Source organism: Chaetodon trifascialis, chromosome 1 (assembly GCF_039877785.1).
Source record: "Chaetodon trifascialis isolate fChaTrf1 chromosome 1, fChaTrf1.hap1, whole genome shotgun sequence".
NCBI lineage: Eukaryota > Metazoa > Chordata > Actinopteri > Chaetodontiformes > Chaetodontidae > Chaetodon > Chaetodon trifascialis.
This window is the reverse complement of record NC_092056.1, coordinates 26399752-26407083: the sequence shown is the minus strand read 5'-3', so window position 1 is coordinate 26407083 and position 7332 is coordinate 26399752. Positions and strand designations below refer to the sequence as shown.

Sequence of the window (7332 nt, the reverse complement as noted above, 5' to 3'; positions counted from 1 at the left end):
TGTCTAACCATGACAGCTCACAGGTGAGGATGCAACTTGATGCTGCCCCCTGATGGTCGGGAGTATTACTAACGCCATCACTACAGTCAAAATCTGTACAAACGCTATTTGACAAATGTCTGGTCCCATACTGTGCCACAGCTGTAAGAAAATGATAGAGCTATTTGAGCATTAATGAGAGAACTTGTTAGGCCGACCAAGCAGTCAAAGGAGGCAAATGAGGAGAAAGGTGAAGTTTCCATCTGGAATTTTTGTTTTTTCCATCACGCCAGCTACTCCAGTTCTGCCCAACACCTTCACTCCACACAGACTGCTCCTTGTATAAGGGCATCTCCTCACGTAATTGGTTAGCACATACCATTTACAGAGAGCAACACAGATATCCACATACATAAATACACAATAAATACTTAGATAAACCCATCAGCAAAAATATACAGTCTTAATATTCATTTACACGCCCACATACATTTAATAAATACCAATAAATATCTTACATAAATAAATACATTTTAACAATGCAGCCAAACTCCCCTCTACCCACTTCCCACTTGCTATTACCCTCTCAGAACTGATGAAAGGTGTGAGAGCCCCCGGGGAGGGAGAAGGAGAACAGCCCGATTTAAGATTGTGCATGACACTGGCACATTTCAATTCACCATTACAATTAGCTTTAGTGTGAATCTCACACTATACTCCTCAATCAAACATTTCACCACTCTGGAGTCAAACATCGCTGTGCGTTATTTTCTCATTCACAGGTGAACGACGAGGTAGACCAGCCCCGCTGTGCACATGTGACAAAAGTCAGCTGCAACATCATGTTTGTTCAAATATCACATTTGTTTTTTTCTTGTGTACTCAGATGTATGTGCCGACCTGTACAGGACATTAAACATCGTCACTGGTAAACGATATAATTGACTGGAGAAAAACATCTCGTCGTTAAAGAATCGAAGCAGACATTAAGAAACACGAAAGTTTTATATATGTATATATATATGCCGTAAATGGTAAAGCAATTGAGAGACCTACCTAGTACCTGTAAATAATTACCAACATTAAAGTCCAACACCTGTGCATTTTCTACTGTGCTGTGAAAAAGTCCTATTGTAGCTCCACCTGTCACAGCTCCAATGTGGTAGAGTAACTTACTGTATATGGGAATCTGTACTGTCCTCATGCAATGAAAAGTTGGAGTGACACTTTAACGCAGGAATGGATTTAATTTAATCTGGGGATTTATTATATCTGTGGCATCTGCATCATGACCTTCTGACCAAAGCTTGTGAGGCTACTAAACTGAATTCTCTTTATTATGCTGGTTTTATCTCTTGATCACAGTTTTCATCATTCCACAAACAGTGCTATGGCTTATGGCTTACATACTAATGTATTTCAGATATGCTGTCTGACTGACATGACAGACACTTGCTTTAGTTTTTCCTAAGGGAATGGACTGGATAATGCATCTCTAAAACACTGACTCTTGGTCTGTGATAGCTGCAAACAAACAAAAAGAAAGTAACCTCAAAAGTCATTTGAGTGTTCCTAATAGACCTGTTGGCAGTGTGTGACCACACACACAACACAAGCATCACTGTTGTTTATACTGACTTTCACCGTGCTCTATTTTTCCTTTGGTCCTGAAGCTTCTGCCAGAGCCTGGTTAATATGTATTGTATATAGTGGACTCTGAAAATGGGAGCAAGTTACACAACACACAAACCATCAAGCAGCTCCAAACATGTTCACTGTATACAGAAATATGTTATGTAACTCCTAAGTAAGATGGACAGCCTCAGGGACTATACACACAAAGACACATTTAGGTGATGGATAATTTCTATTTCTATACTTGTTATACACATGCACGTCAGGGTGCGCTGTGAAATAAACATATCCATTTTGCAGATAATGGTGAAAAAAAACCTGATATAGTTCAATTAAGTTCAAGGTTCTACTCTGTTTTTCTCATCATATTGTGCTCTCAGCACTGAGATGGCAAGTTTGTCCTCCTCCTCCTCTACAGTCGGACAGCTGCTTTCAGAGGACCGTGGCTCAGCATGTCCACAGTTGCTGTCCTTTTCACTAGTGTCCATCCCTCTTCTAGTGGGCAAAGTAATGGCTGTACATTTCAAAGACTCTGTTATTGCTGTGTTAGTTTCCAGGCCTGATATCACTGCTGCTTTGCGGAAGCAGCTCCCCAGCCCCTTTTGGAAGCGTATGGTGAACAGCCCATAGATGATGGGATCCAGGCAGGCGTTGAAAAGCCCAAAGATGAACAAGATGTGGGTGAGGGAGTGAGAGACTTTTCCCTCCAGGTCATCTGGGAAGAACCAGTACCACAAACCCAGCAAGTAGTACGGAGTCCAGCAGACGATGAAGCAGATGACGATGACGATGCTCATTTTCAGAGTTCTCATTCTGGCTTTGGGGATGTTGTTCTTTGAGCAACGAAGATGTGGCTCATTGGAGGACACTGAAGAAAGAAACAAAGAGCATGAAAAGTAAATACTTAACAGCATTCAACCTCTTGTTTTCTGATTATGTCGTGACCAAAAAGCAGGCTCAGCTGTGAACTTACAGTTCTTTGTTGTCATCCGTTTGGAGATCTGGATGAAGATCCTGGTGTAGCACATAATCATTATGACCAATGGCAGCAGGAAGAGGCAGGAAAAGGTGAGCATGTTGTAGGCTGTTTCCTGCCAGTGAGTGACAAAGCTCCCCCTAGTGGTACACTGAGTAAAGTTTGCTGGATAGGTGATGGTTACATTATGGAAAATGAACATCTGTGGAATTAAAGAAAAAAATGAGGATAGCATTTACTGCCAGCAAACGTCATCCGGTATTGTCTTTGCCCTTTCTGTTTGGCAGAGGTGAGACAGAAAGAATAAAGCATTGTGTAATGCTGACATCCCAGTTTGACCAAACAGCCCATTATCCCCAGGAATTATGTCTGTATGTCATATATTAAATTATGTTTGTAAGTCATGTAATTTACTCTCAGATCCAAGTGTTCAGTGGTAATCAATAATGTGCCCTTTATATATCACAGCTAAAGGTGTGACCATTTATGTGTTAGCAATCATAACTACCAAAGGCATTAAAGCCTTTCATATAACATTATTTTGTGGTGTTAAAAATTATGTTAAAAAACAAACAAACAAGCAAACATATTGTTGGCTGACATTAGCAACTCTGTCCTGTTCTGTCAAGTTTATACTCTAGCAACCCTGGTCAAAAACCAGGCTGAAGTTCAGCAAATAAATTAGTCCTCATCCTAAGCCTGATTTAACTTTTAAAAGTTAAATCATATTGTTTGGAAATACAAACAATAAAAAATATATCTAACTTCAAGGGGAACTTCAAGCCTCTGGGCCATATGCTGCCCACAGGACTATTTAATCCAACCAGCAAGGCAATTCATAAATACAAGAAAAAAAAAAAAAAAAGAAGAAGAGGAAGAAACAGCTAAGAAGCAGAAACCTCTTTCAGAAGGAGAATTTATGAAGGAGAGTCTTGTTGCTGCCATGGAGCTGCTGGAACCAATCAAAGTAAAACCGTTCCAAAGTGTCAGTTTGTCTGGAATAATTCATGGAGAAGATGGAAAACCTCACTCAGTGAGAACTCAACACTCAGTGTGATTTGACCTTCATGGTGGACATTAGAAGAAGCTCTCAGAGCTGAACCTCAAGCTCCAGCAGCTGCTCAGCTCTCTGCTTTCAAATGTGAAATCATTGAAAGTGAAATTAAAGCTGCGGAAGCTCAACTGGAAAGAGGAAACAATGAACATGTTCCTCTACTGTAAGAAGAAAGCCTGCTATATGCTGCTGAGTGAGTGAGTGAGTGAGTGAGTGAGTGAGTGAGTGAGTGAGTGAGTGAGTGAGTGAGTGAGTGAGTGAGTGAGTGAGTGAGTGAGTGAGTGAATTGATGAGAGGTTTCAGGACATGAAAAGTAAACAAAAGGAACAGAACATATTTACTACACTGCTTAGTGTGGAACCAGTTGATGCACTTGGCATCCTACAACATGAATTCATTCAGCTGCAAGTCACAACAACCTCCATCTGCCCGAGTTCTAGAAATTGTATGTAGGTCTTGAGGATTTTCCCACTCTGAGAAGACATGCACTGAAGTTTGCATCTGTTTGGGGCGACTTACTGTGATCAGCTCTCTTCAAAAGTAACTCTTGCAAAGACTCGGCTACAGTAAAGACTGACAGACCTAAACTAGGAAAACCAGCTGAGAGTCTCATCATCATCATCATCATCATCATCATCATCATCATCATCATCATCATCATCATCATCATCACAACCATCTGACATCAGATGCTTCACCAAAGGGAAGCAGTTCCAGCCATCCAGCTGTCATTTGTGTGGCTATCAAGTGCTTTCCCTTCCTTTGTGCAGAATTTCAAAACAACTAGTCAACTAGCCTAACCCATACAGCTAACGACAGCAAAATCTGTCAGTGAGAGTTGTTGTTTCAGTCTGCAAAGTCAGTCACTAGCTAGAAATGAGAAGTAATCAATAGCCATCAAGATTAAAATGTGATCTTATTGTATTTACTATGTGTAGATGCTGTTGGAATTATTGATTTGAAAACATTGGTATTGAAAGCTTCAAAATGTTGCCGTGTAATTCGGTCTGTAGAATCATCCAACATCAGCATTCTGTTCAGAGGACTGTAACGTTACAATATATTCACATGCTAGGCTGCCATATGTCTCAGTGCTTACAGAGAAGCATCTATACTGCCAGGATTAGGGATTCCCATCCTTGTGTAACTTAATGATAGAGCCACTAATCCCTAACATCGAGACCCCGTGGCCCCCTAAATCATGCAGCAGGTTTTCTTGCATCAAAGCCTCTAGAAATTGCTGCATTTTCTGTAAATACACACAGACATGTGACCAGAGATAATGATGAACCATGTGTAAGAATTCAATTCAAGTTAGTGAAAAAACGGATTTTAATTTCCTAGCATATGCAGTTCGCCCACAGTTTAATACCTTTGTGAGACCGAGATAATGTATGCAGATGTATTCATTCATCTGTTGCCAGACATAAAGACCTACAGCCTGCTCGCAGTGATACTGTATGGATCAAAGAGGAGAGGTTTCAGTTGTACAAAGGAAAGCCAAACACAAGAGAGAGATCAGTTCACAGCACTTTGGTGAATCGCTTCCTTCAAAGCGGTCAGTCTCCATGTTTAACTGAACTAAACAAGCTATGATCACAGACCGGTGTCACCTGGACTTACCTGAGGGATTGAGAGCAAGGCGCTCATAGTCCACGCCACCATCAGCATGACCCTGTTCCTTTTCCGGGCCGTGCTGATGGCCAAAGGATCAAGGATAGCTGACTGTCTGTCCAGGCTAATGACCACTGTGACAAAGGCACAGGAGTACATAGCCTGTAGTTTCAGGAACATCAGGAATCTGCAGGCCAGGTCACTAGCCAGCCACTGAACTGTGATGTTCCACACCGCATCCACAGGCATCACGATGAAGGTAACCAAAAGATCAGCTGCAGTCAAGTTGATTATCAGCACTCGGACATGGGATTTGCGCTTGTGGCCATTGGCTGCCCACAGCACAGCCAAATTGCAGAATGTGGAAATGCCACACAGGGTGAAGGTGATGATCACTCTGACTTTGGCCGCTGTAGTAAATGTGGGCAGCTGCGGTGTTCTGTCCACGGCTGTCCAGTTACAGTGAGATGCCAGCCAGTCACAGCTGGCATTGAGGTCAGCTCCTGAGCTCTGTTGATACATGATGACTGGAGGATCACAGCAGGAGGAGGCATTCATTTTCTGACCCTCATCAAGGAGTCAGCATTTTGTTCAGTGATATGGAGGCTGGAGGCACCAAAGGGAGACAAGGCAAAATATGTACATGTGCCTGCATGCAGTTCTTGTAAAAGACTCATCAGAATAGATTTGCATAAGAAGACTAAACAATGAGCTCTGTGAGTAATACAGTGGCTGACAGAGAGGGAGCAGTCTGCTGTGTAGGGCACATCTCTCTAATGCTCATTGGTGTGGAAAGGTGCTGTGATTGCCTCTTACAAACCACATTATGGTATGAGAGGTCTCCAGGCTATTGAATTTGTAGCACCAAGAGCAGCACCTGATAACCAATCAAGGTAACTGCATTTTCGTGACAAAATTATCCTATTGGACAAAAAAGAAAAGAAAAAAAAAGATGTTGTAACCGAATTCTGGTCACGTTTCTTTTCTATGATGAGCCTCAGCCTGAAAATTATAATACAAAACTTTACCTCTTTTCAGTCTTTGAGCAGTGAAAATTGCAATAAATAATATTGGCTTCTAGTTTGCATTAATTGAGCTGTTTTCCAATGTAAAGATATAATCAACAGCTAAGATTCAGATTCAGTTTTACTTGCATATTACACACTGTTACTGCGTGCATATATATTCTCTCTCTCTCTCTCTCTCTCTCTCTCTCTCTCTCTCTCTCTCTCTCTCTCTCTCTCTCTCTCTCTCTTATTTTATCATTATATATTTTTGTGTGGCAATCGTTAAAAAATATGTTTGTATTAATGTAAGAGTATAAGAAACAGCTATAACTCACATCTGTGTGCAGCCTTGGAGCGACCCTGCAGCGCCTCCGCCTCCCTGCTGGGCTCCTTATGATGACTTTGTGATAGTAGTCTGTCAGTCTGAAGAGTGCCCAGTCTTGCTTCGCAGTTTTATTTCAGTTATCCTTCGGGAGTTTTAGAGTCGGTCCGCTGTGCGCGTCAGGCGCTCTGTGGGCGCGGCTTCTGCGCAACACAGGAGCGTCACTTCAATGAAACCTGAGCTCCAGCAGAGTATTTCATGTGATTCCTGCCAGCGTAAATAAAATGAGACCCTGCAGCATGCATTATAATGCCGTGTTTCTACCCCAGAAATATTCATATAAAGTAAGTCAGCGGCATTTTCTTACATGATACATGAGTTCTTGTTTAGCTTGTCAGGAACATCAGTCTTCACTGGCACCAGAGCTCAAACAGGCAAATGATAGAAGGAATCTTCAGAGCGTGTGTTCTGCTGTGAGTTTTAACAGAAGTACCAAGGTCTCCTTGTGTTCATCATCTGACTGCTCAAAACGTTTTAACAATACAGCAGAATTTAGATGATCAAAGGCTTGTACTAACAGCAAATTACAACTGTTTAATTATTATCAATATTATTATTATTATCATTAAAGTGAAATATGTTGTTTGTTTAGCACCAAACAGCAGACAGCCGAGGTTAGTGACTGTGGAGTGAACACCAAACTTTTTGTCCCATACTTGAATTTTTTTTTTTCTTTTTCTTTTCA

The 7332-nt window shown here is 41.4% G+C and overlaps 1 pseudogene; it reads right to left on the bottom strand.

The window, feature by feature from the left end:
• Positions 1 to 1952: 1952 nt before the first annotated feature.
• LOC139331617 (putative gonadotropin-releasing hormone II receptor) lies at positions 1953 to 5853 on the bottom strand (annotated as a pseudogene).
• Between the last annotated feature and the right edge of the window lie 1479 nt (positions 5854 to 7332).